This window comes from Anopheles darlingi, chromosome 3, assembly GCF_943734745.1.
Source record: "Anopheles darlingi chromosome 3, idAnoDarlMG_H_01, whole genome shotgun sequence".
In the NCBI taxonomy this organism is placed as follows: Eukaryota; Metazoa; Arthropoda; class Insecta; order Diptera; family Culicidae; genus Anopheles; species Anopheles darlingi.
Genome location: NC_064875.1, coordinates 21,463,224 through 21,478,961, shown reverse-complemented (window position 1 = coordinate 21,478,961; position 15,738 = coordinate 21,463,224). Strand labels below are relative to the sequence as shown.

The following is a 15,738-nucleotide window of genomic DNA, read 5'->3' as shown; positions in this document are numbered from 1 at the left end:
CTTCTCTCTGCTGGGACTGCTGAGGACCGGGTCACCGGACCGGGACAGATGATTGTTGGCCACTAATAATACCGGCGAATGGCTCGCGATGAAGACATCAACATGATGTCTGCGATGCGCCAAGGGTTTGATTGGTCTCCCAACCCCGGTCAAGCGCCTGACGGTTCGGATGTTGCGTTTACCACTACTGACGATGATGATGATGATGTGGTTGATGATGATAATGATGATGATGATGATGATGGTGTTATTGCGGATGTGTTACTTCGGTCAGCGCGTTTTTTGCTCGCTTCTTCGCATTCGATTCTTTACTTCCTTCTACAGTCACACCGCAGTGGATTCGGTTTTTGATTTCCTGTTTTCTCTTCGCCATCTTGCTTCCGTTTTGGTGGGGTACCGGGAACTGTTTGGTATTCGATTTATATGTCCACCACCGGTACGCAGGACGCGCTCAGGATTGTCTTCTTGACCTCGCATTCGTGTCGCCGTGCCGTTGGGAAATGGACAAGAACCACACAACAACCACACGCAGCAACATCGCAGTGTTTGCGTTGCGACAGTTCCTTCGTTTTCCTTCTTCCACCGAAGAAAAAATAAATGGATCCAGAAAAGCGGGAAAATCCCATCACAAATAAATCCCCCACACGCCGAACGCGCTTGCGACTTTTTTTTTATCCCTCGGACCTCGCCTTAGCACAACGCCGGTGGCCATCGTATCTATCCATCGTTCCGCTATTTGGCACGCATTTCTTGATGGATTGGTTTATTATTTTACATTCAGCCAGCCAGCCAGCCAGCCAGTGAGCGAGGCCAACGTCATAAATCGTGGCAAAAATCAACAGACAAGTAATTTGTCATTCGCTGATGCATGACAATGCTCCAGACCGGCGGACGACTTCCTGGCCTGCAGCTCTTCCGCTCACTCGCGCGCGTGCTTTCTGACCATCGCGAGCATTGGGAGTTTTAACGGATCTATTTTTTTTTTGTCAAATACTAACCATTCCATTCGCAATCACTAAACGCATTCGATTGGAACGGGCTGACCGGAAGTCAATGCGTGCGTGTGTTCGTTCGTGCGTGTGTAGGAACATCCTGGCGCATATTGACACCAATGGGTCGTACCGATAGTTATTGCTGTTTGATGGACATTCGATCAGATCCGGTGCCATCAGATAGTGATGACGGTGTGATTTGCAGTGGATCAGACGGGCTGATCGTTGATGGATCGACTTCCGCACTTAAAGACCTTGACTTGTTACTGGTTTCGGAGCGATTTTCTGACAGCTTCAGTGTGTTCTGCTTTAATTCTACCGAGCAATTAAAGTGCTGTGACGGACATTAGCAGATTGAGAGTAAATCCTTTTCATAACATCAACACATTCTAACAGCGATGTGAACACTTTAAACTAGGTTTAAAAATCATGTACTTTATCATTTGCCACTGCAACACAAATCTATTAAAAGTCTCGAGCACAACTCTGATTGGTTGGAATACTTCTTGACGATTTTGCTTAATATTAGTTTCTCTAGGTATCTGAGCTTTTTGGAATATTTTCGATTTTATAAAATGTCATCACTAGTTAACAATTTTGTTTCCAATTAATCCAAGGTTTAAGACCAGTTAATTCAACGTTTTTACATCTCACTCTAAGATTTTTTAAATCTTAATGCAATGTTAAAAAATACATATATAAAAAGTAAAATAAAATACGTTCTTTACGCTAAGAGTTGTTAAACGCGTAGTGTAATCGAAATAACTTTGATTGAAATTATACCGTCGCTTGGTTATACAACAGAGGTGCTTTGATATAGAAGTAACAGGAAGTATACACAAAGAGGAGCATTTTTACAAAGTACAATTCTTCATTTATGTTACAGCAGTTCAGACTAACACAGATGCTCATCCTGTCCCTTTGTCTTCCTCCCAAATAATTAATCAACATGGAATGCAAATATTTGCAACTGGAGCTCAAAAATGAAAGCACACCTTTTGCTAGATTCCACCCTCCATTCGTAGTGGTAGAATTTCATTTGACCAATCACAAAGATGCGAGCGTAAACAATAAATAAAAAGCAATCGTTTCATCTTTTCATCGTCTATTGTCCATTCGAGAACAAGCGAGAAAGGATGATTAATATCGTGTCGAATGCGAAGGATGGTCGCTACATCAGCAAATGTTACCACCAGAAATGTTGCCATTTTGTTTCTTCCGTTCGCCTTTCTTCTCGACCTACCAATGTCGCCACAATGACTTCATTAATAACCGTCCTCTCCAATTTTGGGATGGGGTGGAGGAGCGCAATGGAAAGACAGAAAAAAAATACGCCGGAACTATTTCGCAGATCACTTTCGTTCCACTTTCGAAAATCGAAGGATAATAACAAGTTAGACAAACACTAATTGCTTGCCAACCGTCCACCGTCCACCGGTGCCGACATTGTCGCCCGTTTTCGAATGGGAAAAGTTCGAGCAGCGAACAGTAGTGTGGCGAGAAGGCGAGGGTGCGGTGCCAGTTCGTAATTACTTACCGAGTCCAGTTCCGGTTCCGCCTCATCCCTGGAACAACCTTAGAAGGATCCGCGTTGCAGAGCGCCGATGACTTTGCTTTGTTGTACCGCACCATCCTCAAGCGCGGAAAGAGAACCAAACCGAACCGAAATTGCGCCACTAATTGCGACGCGAAGCGGAAGCAAACGGACAAATTTAAATAATGAAGAAACCCATGCCCCACCTTCCAGCTGCGATGACCAGCCAGGGTTCGAGATCAATTATTGCACCGGGATGGCGAAGAAGGGCCGGTGAAAGGGGAAGGGTGAAAAGCCGATTTCAGGATAAGCATTCAGATTCAACAACATTCGACGAGTTTGCTGACAAGTGGAACCAGCTGGCACTGCTGTGGACCAGCTTCAATTATGGTTCGATCTGACAAGCGGTTTTCGGTGCGGCTCGCGCTTCCTTCGGCCCCTAAGGAGTCTGGCGTTCATTTTATGACCCACACAAAACTAGCACCGATAAAGTTTTGCGGAGTTCAGTTCTACGCGACGTTGGATTTGAGTGACAAACAATGATGAAAACGGGTTCGAACGGTGGACGGTCTTCAGAAGAACTCAGGTGAAAACGAATGCTGGTGATACTCCATCGCGGGGTACGTTGTCGTCGATGCGAGTTATCGACGCGAAAGAAAGAAATGCACCAAAATACACCCGAGTACACGAGGTTTCGTTTGACGAGCAGGATATCTTGAGTCTTGTCTCGAGCACCTCATTATAATTTCGATGCACCATTGTCAAACTTCTCTAGGTACTCCTGATTCGACTATTTTGGTGTTCTCGGTATCGGAGATGGAGTAGAAATGCATCAAATTTTCACCTTGGAGCCAAATCAAATCGAATTTCACTTCCGATCCTCTCCGTTTGCGTATTGAACGACGAACATAATCGCTTTAATTTACACAATGTAGCTAGACGCCGACCATTACAACTAATAAATCGGTTACTGATCACGTGATTCATCGAAAAAATTTAAATTTGGTTATCGAAATGGCCAACAAACGCTTCGATATATGCAAGATGCTCAATGTGTTTGAAATTGATTTTCAATGAAATTGATTTGCCGCTTTCTATTCATTCTTGGAAGAAATCGTCTGATTTCTCACAGCATCGTACAGCAGAATGGTTGTAGACATCATATCTGAAAAAGCGGCAGATTTTTTATCTGTAGAAAAAGAAATCGAAAATGAGTTTTATTTCATTATGTTTGAAACCCATAAATTGAATCCAACTGAAGAAAGTGGAAGGCTCATCGCATCGATCGCGGTAGAGTATACACATCGCGGTAGAGTACACACTGTATCAATTTTTATTTAGTACTTAATTACTTCAAAATACTGGACTATCGTCCACAATGTTCGATTTTAGGCTTATAAATGGTGATACCTAAGCCAGAAAAAATATCGATCGTTTTTCTCACTCATATTTCCTACTCTTGTCTGTTAAAAACACAAATGTTTGACCAACCTGTTCAAAACCAATTTGAAACAGGCAATAAAAAATTAAAAAATTAGTTCAATATTTTTGAACATTTTGTACATAGTAAATTTTGCCAAAAAATTGTTATGGTCTGGACGCGGGGCTAGACTGCTACAATCAGTTGTGATGAACACACATGCAACATCAGTGCGTGTCACCAACCAAACCTTCCAATCGGTTGCGCACGCAGCACATATGCGTGTTGCCAGCGAGATAAGGTAACGAGATACTCCGGAACGGTTCAGCGACGACTTACCGATCGATGGTTGGAAACATAGCGCACCAAAGTTGTGGGCTAGGTCAGGTTTACCCGAAAACATGCTGCGCACACTGAAAGTCACATAGAACGTGCATCGATCGCTCATTCGAGGTTTCGTTTTACGGACGTGTGCGCAGCCGGTAGAACCACCCAAACATAGGGGTGTGGGGCGTGTCCCAAAAACTCTAGCTGTCTCGCTTTGAAGCATTTTCTCGCTCTTGCTGTACGTTCAAACCTCAACCATGTAACCTGCATTCGTATCACGAAGTCTTATCATTTGAACCACGGAACTGAATCGTTATCAGCTCCTTCCGTAACTCGTGCACAGATAAAATGTCCATCCTTCACAGTCGAACGCAAAATGAAAAAGATAAATCATTTTTACGAAAAAGATTAACCATTTTCCATGAAATTGTCCTTGAAAACCAAAACACAAAACAGAGCCTATAAGAATTATTGGGACCAGGCGGACTGAGCTATTTCAGAGGATTGAGTAGCAAGTAGTTTAAATTTAAAATAAATTAAATAAATTAATAAAAACGATTAAATTACTGCTGCGCCGTTCACTAAGCTGGGGCATTAATTTATTCAACTAGTTGCTAAGAATTGTGCTTCTACGGAGTTTTTGCCATTGACGGGGTGTACGAATAGAAAAGGTTTGTGACGAGGCTTTGTTTTAGGGTTGTTATTCGCTGAATATTTATTATGAGTATCAATAGACATACACAAACTGAATATATGCTATATGCCGTGAAACGTTTAGGTTCTCGTCGTTGCTGGTTGCACATTACATAGCGGTGCTATGATAACGTCCACCGTACCTATCAGCTGCTTATATCTATGTATTCAAACATGTTTTGATAAACAGAACACACTGTTCTATATTCCTTCCATGAGATACATTCCGTTCATCCATCCAGATTTACTTCATTGTCCTTCATATGCTGTTCTGTCGATTGGGGTTCCATCGAAAATAATTACCGCCGGGCGACTGCACTTTACAATTCTTCCTTTTTCTCTTCATCCCCTTTGTTCAACAATTGATTCAGTTGCAATGACCCAATCCTACATTGAAACTGTGTGGCATGTTCCAACATTCTAAATTGGCCATAAAATGGTGCATTACGGTTAGAACCATGAATCATTTTAACTTATTTCACAAAATACTTACCTGTTAACTTTTTTAACCACGTCTTGTAAAGTTGTATCTTCATCTGCATAAAGCATTTCCCGGAAAAAGTATTGTATAAAGGGCGAGCCAATCCCTTTAGATCTGTAAGCCGGTACTCCTGGTAATAGAAAATAGTATCAACCTATCAATATAAGTATTCAGAGCTTTGAACAAAACGAGCTTCTACCGTACCCCAGTAAGCGCTGTAAATTATGCCGCAATCTGGATGCTCTTCCTCTTTTTGTTGTTGTTGTTGTTGTCGTTGCGGTTGTTGTTGTTGTTTGTCTTCTGATCTGGATTCATCCCATCTGTAACCCCCGGCTTCATCTCTTCGACAAAACTGCCCAATGAATAATTTCGGTTTTCCATCCAACGGTTTCATTGAACAAATTTTGTCAACAATATCGGTGTAAAAATTGTACCATTCTCCGTCCTTTGCATAAATGTCACCATTCAGTCTTCCATGGCTCATCACGATAGTAATTACACAGCAGTAATTCTTAAACTTATCCTTGTAACCTTTTACAACTACAACAAGAATAAATATAGTTGCCGGTTGGTTATAGTAACTATCACACGTCATCCAGTACAGGCATTACCTACTGTCATCGATCTCGTTTAGAACTTCAGCCTTCGTGAAATCTGGGTACACTTTATAGACCGCGCGATAATATATACGGAAAATGTTGTTAATCAACTCCAGGTCAACTTCGGCCCCTGCGCGATTATGTTCAGAATTGTCGAAGTTAACATGACTGAACACCAATACCAGTGCTTCACCCTTGGACAGGTCATACATCTCGCTTAAAGTAAAAAGCGAGATCATGCAACAGAAAGGGAAAATATAGAAATAACCGAATATTCCGAAGAACGGAAAATAATAACACAATTGACGGTATACCTCATGACTAGAACGCTGGGTCGGTTGGAATATACACACGAACACTGCAGATCTGAAAGCCGCTGCTTAAAATGATCCTCAAACTTGAATCATAATCGAGGGTAATCCTGCTACAACAATCGCGTAAACTGAACTGAAGGTGCCATATTGCGACAATGACGGCTTTTATTGAAAAACACAGTAACGTCATCATCAAGGGGTTTTTGGGCGGTGTTATGTACTGTAAATTAAATGTATTAGTACTCCAGCACGTTGCTCGGAAATTTAGTTGAATTGGTTAACCTCAACATCCTCACCCAACAACCACAACGTACACGATTATGCGTGTGCAATTATCGTTCGTGTGTGTGATAATAATTAACCAAGATTGCAAAGTTAGTTGTACCTTTCGCCCTCATGTACATATTATGGAGTGTTCCTTTCCACTAGAAATCATATATGTGAACAGCTTTGTCATTTTAAGCAGAATACAGTTGGGAGCACCAAGTAGCTACGGCTGATCGTAGCTTAGTTAGTCGTTCGATGTTCGCAGCTGTGAAGTAACCATACATTTTTAGCAAACTGTACACCACGTTTGCAACATAAATCAGATTATGCACTGGAAGGAAGGTTATGGGATGAATTGACCGTACTAACCCAGTTTAATAAAAATGATGGAAGGATGACGTAGTTTAATTTCAACGCAACGATTAGTAAATATATGGCTAAGCCACTTGTGCAACCAACACCGAGACTCTGCCCACAATCTACGCGCGCAGCTAGCGGATGCTCCGCCTTTTCCTTGCCGTTGTTATCATATATAAACACATGTACGCACATAATTCTTACCATGTACAATAAAACCTTTTTACGTTTGCCTGTTCAATGACGCTGGTAGCTTATGTATAACTCAGTAGCTGTAGTCGCTTCAGTATAATTCAGCTCAATGCAGGTAACATAGTTGGTGCAGTTAGTAGTCCCTGGTGGTCAGCTAGTTAAGATGTACATTTCACAAATGTTGCGGATATAAAAGAAGATGTTTGTTCAGAAAACTGAAATGTGATAATGTGCAGCATTGATCAGCTAAAAAGGAAATGTTTTGTTTTAAAGCAAAGTATGGCGGTTAAGGTATAAGTTATTGGCGCACTGCGCATGGTAAGACGACTGTTACTTATTCATAGTGCATAAAATACGTGTGACAGATTAATTTCGAAAGCTATACTGCAGCAGTCTGATGTTTCCCAAGTATCGGTTTGAAAGGAAATGGCGAAAACTGAGCAATTAAAGTAGTTTGCACCAATTAATGTGGTGGGATGGCGTAGAGCATGGCCAAGCGATTGTACAAAGAAGTACTTTTGCCGCTCATATAAACCTGTAGTTCGAAGTTTTACTTAGTGTATTTTCATCGTTGTCTAAGTCTTACGCATTGCGGCGGTTATAAGGAGTAGGAGAGCAGAAAAAATATTGGGCACATCCACATCTGCGTCAGCTTAGACGCTAGCAAATCCGGTGGTTTATTCCAAAAGTACCATGGTGCATACTGGACCGTCTGCAAAAGTTAGCCCATGCGCTGCATTGAATGCCGTGGTAGATAACTGCGATTTAAAGTATTCATAATGACAAGGCTGATCTTAACAAAATAAGATAAGATTTGGCGAAACGTTAAAATACAAGTTGCTGTACGGTAGAGTTTTTATCTTCGATAGGTGTTAAAAAATAGAACTGCCTATCGCAGTCTTACAAACGGGTTCTTGTCTCAATATTTAATCAAAGGCAGCTAAATGGCACTGTTAGCCTTGAAAGGGATTTTCGAGCATAGGGAGCTTTTCACAAATGTACGTTGATGTGGCTTCCGGGAACAGGAACACTGGCAAGCACTCGATGATAATAGGCGAACAAACGATCATCTAAATGATATGACTCATAATAAACGGGGTCAGAGTTGAAAAAAAAGGATACTGCGCTTTTCTTTAACCTTAATTAGCTTAGAGATATTGCCGATGGGAAATGAGAAAAAAATGTATCGTATTGTTGCAGCTCAGTGAAGTGCATAAAGTACTCACAGTACGTAAAACAGGCGAAAGCAACCATCAGTAACATTAACCAGATTGAGCCGTTTCTCATCATCATCACTTTTTATCGATTGTACATTTCCTGGCAATCGTTCATAGAGCAATCTATAATGAAGTGTAAAATATGCGGGGCGTATAATTTTTAATCCAAGTTCATAGTTAATAAGGAAACATCATTTCAAACAACATTTTCAATGCGGAGTTTAAGCATGCGCAAGTAGCTCAAAATGAATGTAGGCTCGTATTCAGCAAACCTCTTTTGCCAGCAGTCTTTAGTTTGGACACATTTCATACAAGTAGCTCAATCCGCTGCCGTCAAAAGCTTTCCCACGCATGTTTGCTCGATTTATAGAAAGTCTTGTTTGGACTCTGAATGAAACATTTTTGGCCGGCACTAAGCGTTTTGGTTTTTATTCTAACTTGATTCATTGTATAAAAAATGCTGTGATATGTATTAAAGCTACATGACATTAAGAAATTTATTAACACAAAAGCTATATTTAACGTATCTGTATCTGTAGTAAATTTTTGAATACCCCTGCTCACTCCAACACAACCATTATTTTATCTTTCAAATAGCTCATAACTTGTTCTTTCCTTATGAATTTCCCAAAAAAACAACACAACTTTTCTGATCAATATCTTTAACTATCATATTAATTACAGTAAGAACAACTATTAGGGTAGAGGAAGGACTGTAGCAAAACAGAACGATTGTGTTGAAATCTTAATAGTCATTCTCATAACAAACTATTTCAAGTATCTTCGTTTGTTTAGAATCGTTTGTAGCCTTTGCAGTATTTTTTTTAAACCCTATTCAATCACGTAACAAACAAAACTTTCACTCCAACATTGAGCCCCCTCCATGTAAGCCGTGAGAAGTTCGAGATTCGAACTGTATATATTTGTATGATTTTTGGTGCTTTTTTTCTTTATTATTTTGCGCCTTAGTTCAATTGGACGATAGCGTTGATAAACTCGGCGATACGCCTACTGAAAAATCTTTTCAGATTTCATTTAAGAATGGAAATTAATCCACATCAGTCGTATGAGTTAAAAAATAGTTCAATTTTAATTCTATAAATCTACTAAACTATTTAACTCTTTATATTAAAATTCTATAAACCACTGGCAGCACGTTCTGATTGATTGTATCGTCGTTGGGTAGTCCTTATCGTCAGAGAGATAGGGAAAAAATACGGGATTCCCTGTATTGATAAGAAGGTTATGGTTCCCTGAAAGCCTAGTTTTCGCGGAGAATAAGATTGCGTTATGAAATGCCCTGCGTGCTATGCGCTTCTACAAAGTGCAAATAGCAAACGTGGCTACCGAGGCAAACATGCAAAAATTAATCATTTTTACATTGCCGACGATTATGGCATTGTACCTTTTTCAAAACGGATTTTTGCGCAAGTGGTTGAAACAAAACGACTTTGCTAATGAGGTCAATGGAGTAGGTAACCCCTTTAAATTGATTCTAAAATACAGATACAACGATTAGAACAAACAAAAATATCAAGCATCAAATATGCTGTACTCACTTATGCGTTTTAACATATGCTTGGACAACTATATCGACGGTGCTTATGCATTTATCCTTAGTATTATGTAAAAATGACAATATTAGTAGTAGTTCATTCGCGTCAGTATCTTTTTGTTCGCCTTGTAAATTCATCGATCCATCGGGAGTGAAATCAATTATTTCATCAGACGCGATTGGGAAGCCTTCAGAATTAAAGAAGCACAAGAATTTAAGTTAACGTAAGGCATTTAAAGTTATGATATTTTCTTTATGAGCATGCCTTATAATGCCACTGTTAATTGATGAGTTTTAATAAATAACGTGCGGAATTGTGAAATCTTACCGGTTTTCCAAAATTGATACGTAAAAATATCGTGATGATTTGTTCCTGCATCAATTGTAAATTGTTTCCCCACCTTATCAAGCGCTCTTTCGTAATTGTCGTTTGTCACATCAGTCTGATCACCACCAGTTTTATCTTCAGCAGTTTCCAATAAAAATATAAGAGGTATTCCTCGTACCCTTGTTTTGGCAAGGATTTCCACGATATCAAGGTTGAATGAGTAGACACCATCTTTAGCATCGATCATTACGTCTCTGTTGATGTTTCGCATGCAGCTTAATATAATTGTAACAATGCCGCTAACTCCTTCAAATCCTTCCTGTGTTGTCACTGAGAAACGAAGGATGAGGACTAGTAAAGAATGATGTCTTCATTCCGTAAAGACACGGACTAAAACACGGTACTTACACTTCCACATAATATCTCTGATTTGTCTTACGGTCTTTTTGCGATGAATCGCAGGCTTATTACCGTGGACGTGATAATGAGAACAAAAACGCTCAATCGCTTGTGCTGCTTCAGATGAGTCATCTGTTTGTTGAATAACTTGAACGTACACTGTACGCTGTATGCTACCGGATAAAGGATAATTTTCAGACATTTTTTCGATTCGAAACTATCTAAAAATATCGACTCGCTTAGTGTTTTGTTGTCTTGTAAATGAAAATTCGTTCACAACTTTCAGTTATATTTAGCATCAGCAAGAAAACAAAATAAAGACCTGACCTAATAATTTTCACTTAACATTGAACACTGACTCGGATGTTATGCAATCCTCAGGGTCATGTATTTATAACAAAATTTCATCGATTTTTACTTTCCCGAGACAAAATTTAACGAAACAAATAAGAAAATAAGCATTAGGCGTTGGCATTATGGCGAGATTAGTAGGTGTGAGTTTTCTTGGATTGAAACCTAGTTCATTTCATGAGTTCCCATCAAGGTCTGCTAAATCTCGCGCGTTGAAATCGTAGTAAGACGCGGTTATCGAAAATTGAACAGTTGATTTGTAGCAGTGTATCTGTTAACATCTCATAGGAAGACACCATACGCTAGTGCAGAAATAAGCTTAAAGGATATTTAGTTACAACAAAACGGATTATGATCAATCAGCTAAACAACAAATAAGGTTTACAAGCTTTAGAGAAACGATTTCATATTTATTCTGCCTAAGTGGATCGCTAAAACATTGTTCAATCAGTTGGTGTGTCGGTTCAAGCCCACATTCATTAGTGCAGTGGAAGCTACAATCTCTAATCCAGGTGAGGTATTCAGTTCTTCTATGCCTGTGTTTTCTTAACATTGTTATGTTATTTTTAAAACAAAAGCTTTACAAATCTATTTATCATGTCGCCCTTTTGCTGTAACGAGTAAAATACAAGAAGTGCCTTCTTTCTATTACTGCATGGCTTGAAAAATGTGAAGAAGATATCAGCGATCATCACCATTCATAATTCATGCATCAGTGCCGTCATAAGCGTAAAGACATACGCTGATAAGAATTTGTTCATCCCTGAAGATACTTCTAGCTGTAATTATGAATAAAGCATTTGAACAACACACCTGCTATTTCTGTTTCGTGTAATTATGTCTTTGAGATAAGCAGAATTCGAAAGAAATCGGATCGATGGCAAGGTTAAAGTTCAAAATCTGCATTCCAGGTAAGTTGCAATAACAACGAAGTCGTTATTTACTAATGGTACCATCTCTTTTACGTAGATACACAACACACAGTAGATGTAGAAAAAAACTGGCTTTTTGTGTAAAAGTTGTATGTGCTACTGCAATTGCTATTGTAGACCATTTAGTTGAATCGATTTGTTACGACCGAAAGAACCAAAATATCAATATTATATATTACGTATAGGAAGCCTTTGCCGCCTCTCAAACAATGCTATCCTCGAGTAATTATTAAACATTATATTTGTGCAGAAAACTAATTGCTAAACATGCTTCTAACATTCCATAAGCCATTCATAAGCCATCAAAGTTATAAAGCACGTCGCTTTATCGATTCCACTTTTTCACCATGACCTTGCTGGCATAGCGTGACGCAATTGTGGTCCCACCTCTGCCTTACCTATAAACTTTATCAGCAAAGTATGTTTAGCGAGATATCGCGTCACCTTAATTCCGCTCGCATTGACTAGTTCCCCGATTCTATCGATTTCTGATGTACATTGTGTTATCATGCTTGACCAAAAGTAAGGGTCTGTGCATGTGTATGTTATCTCTCCAATTTGAAACCCCCTTCGCACGCAGCACGGAATGGCACCATAGCACCAGCTTAACGGATCGTTATCAAGTTATTGCCCCAACATGTGCTACACATCGCTTGGACAGCCTTATCCATCACCCTTCGGCTATGCAGACAAAGAACTCAGGAGAAGTTACACCTGAACAGGTGATCGTATTGTGCTTAAAATGCGACAAAATACAATTTTGATCAAACGCACAAAGTTTCTATTTGGTTGCATCTATAACCTACAAAGAGACTGCACAGCCTCTTAAGATTAAATCATCGTTCTAGAAATAAAGAGATGATGTAAGAGAAAAATTTAAACCATTTACGAGCATGACATGAAAGACTTGACATGATACAGGATTGTTTCAACAGGTTTTTTCGATTAGCTAAATCATTATAAAGAGCATAGCTGGATCTTTGATTTGTTTATCAAACAAACGCGTGAACATAATATTTTTTAACATATCTGAGAACGGGCGAGCCGTTTGATTAATATTATTATGTTATGTCCAAAAAGTCTCATGGGTGTTATATTGCTCAAAATAGTAAAATAAGACAAAGGACGGATACTATTGTCAAGTATCTTATTCAAGCGTAACTAAAACATCGTTATGTTACACAGGCAAATGAAAAGCTTTCTACCTACATAACAGCAGGCGTTTTATCGAGACGTTTCTCTGCGAGAAGGCATGATCCTGCATCAAAAATGCAGGGCGAAAGAATACTTTTTTAACCAAACTAATTTGTAAACTAAAATTGAAAAATAAACGAAATGAGTTTTTTTTAATCACTCTACATATGAAATACGCCAAGTCTGGATAATTTTACTTGTTTCTTTTTGGAATTCCACATAAGCGATCTGGATATATAGACTACTTTATCAGAGGCTAAAAAGGAGTATCATATAAGGTAAGAAGAGTTGCGTAGTACGATAATACACACTGATGTTATAACACGATCGTTCAATAAAGGGGTTTCATTGATGATAGATGAACAATGAGCATTGTTCAGTTGGTGCATTCAAGAAACACATGTTTTACACATTTTTGATGCAGGATCATGTGATTTCTCATCAATTCTATAGGTCTCTGATCATGTCTCGTTTCAAATATATGTTCTGCTTACTTACCAAAATTCAATTAAAGTTTTTTTCCAAATTTCCACGCAATCGTCTTTGTTTTATTATTTGATTTCTTCAATTCTAACGTTAAGAGAAAAAAACAACAAATAGTTGCTTAACAAATGGTTACCTTCCAGAAAGATAATCCCCCCTTATGTTTTGAGCCAACCAAATCAAAGAGATCCGTTTAGCAAGTTCGAATTCATTACAAGGAGCCCCTGGAATAAACTTATGTGCGATTGATGACAAATGATGATTATGCATAGCGCTTGCTCCAAGTCATCATCGACAGCCTAATACTTTGTCTTGCTCTCAACACCAGAATATCGTATCTGAAACAATTCCCCGTCGATGTATACACCCTTACCTTCCATCATCCCATTAGGTGCTCCCAAAAAAGGATGTCACCGTTCCACCGTTATGGCTCCATCGTTTCTCCGAAGAACCATCATTCCGATTCGCAGGAAACCAACAACGGCATATCACACCAGAGAGTTAAATGAAGTGCGTGAAGCTCCAACTCGCTGTCGTACCCTGGTCGAGCCTTCTGGCGCGTCTCGATTGATGGCGGCGTCAAGGCAATGCAACGACCAGACGACCGAGTGACGAACAGTGTCTCCGGTCGCACCGTTCGATTCCCATGAAACAGTTCCGGGTGTTTTGCGTGTTTTTTTTCTTTAGATCCGGATGGAAGTTCATCTTCAATCCATCGCAGGCATCGTCTCGTGCACTCCACCAACCACAACCGCCACCGCCACCGTCACCGTTATCCTCGAGATGGCAGTTGCACGAAGGAGACGCCTGGTGTTTGACACCGGGAAGTGTCAGTTGGTGCGGCGCCGCAGTGTCAGTTGGAAGATGTTGCTTTCTTTTCCCCCCTACCGTGTGTGTGTGAGAAAAGAAAAAGAAAAAAGAAAGATAAGAAATAAAGGAAGAACGCACCAAAAATGCTCCATTGTTATTCTTTGTGATTTCAATTTGAATAATATTATATTTCTCTGGATGTCGTTTTGTCGCCAAATGTCGCCGTGGTTGCCGTGGCCGCCACCCGAGGGAGAAACATTTCAATGCTATTTTGCTATTTGTCCCACCTCCCTCCGCCCTTCCGTTCCCCTTTCCAACTCACATTCCGCATTGTTAACCTTGCCCGCCCCTCCTGTTCCCGCACCCGCGGACCACTTTTGCTTTTGTCGCTCACTTTCGGCCTCTCGTGGGACTCGTTCGGTTGCTTCTGCATTCGCACTCACGGAGTCCGGAGCCGGCTTTTCCGGATTCTGGTACGCCTCTTCTGGCGATACCCGCGCGATTTGGGACTGTATGGCGTGTTTAGGAAAATTGGTGCCCATCACACCACACCAGCCTCCATCTTGGCCTCGATGTTGGGCTTATGATGGTGAGGAAGCAAACAGCAATCGCCGATGATGGTGCCGGCTTCACGCAAGTACGAGGAGCGCCTACCCCAGGGACAGTGCTAGAATAGAAACAAAAATCTCCTCTTCCTTCTTCCTGCCCTTTCTTCGCTCCTGTGCTACGTAGGATTGATAGCATTTAAAGGCGAAAAGCGAAACAGAACACCCGGAGTTCACTCTGGTTTCCGGGTGAGATTCGAAGGGAGAGTAGGGACGGGAGCGAAATGGGAAATTTATGCTGATTTTATGTAATTGTTAATTTGGATAAACATATTGAAAAATCGCCTAGAAATCGAAACGACTGCCGCACTACGCACCAGCCCGGCACCAGCACCAGTGAAATGGAATGAAATGGCCACGGAGTTGGAGACCATCCCAAGAGACGGCGGCCATTGCGAGAGAGAGAGAGAGAGAGGTGCCAGCATGTCAGTCGCTGCGGTCCCTGGTACTTATGCTCATTGCTTAGTATTCCTGATTACTGTTCTGTGTTTACTAGCACTTTGTTTGGCCTGTCGCTGTCTGTCGCCCGTTCCGTACCGTGCACTTATCGGTATCGTTGTAATTAGGATGAAGCGAAGCGAATCCCTCGTGGTGTTTGTGATTTTTTGTTGTGGCCCCGTGTTGGTCGCAATTTGCAATAGGAGATGTTTCTATCTAAATAGACTTGTGTCTAAATTATTGGGTTTCA

The 15,738-nt window shown here is 40.4% G+C and overlaps 1 long non-coding RNA gene across 1 annotated transcript; it reads right to left on the bottom strand.

Moving 5' to 3' along the window:
• Positions 1-9,979: 9,979 nt before the first annotated feature.
• Positions 9,980-10,754, bottom strand: LOC125955986 (uncharacterized). Its single transcript, XR_007469124.1, has 3 exons — positions 10,685-10,754; positions 10,277-10,606; positions 9,980-10,136 (listed from the first exon to the last, which is right to left on the bottom strand). It is a non-coding gene; the product is annotated as an uncharacterized LOC125955986 (long non-coding RNA).
• Between the last annotated feature and the right edge of the window lie 4,984 nt (positions 10,755-15,738).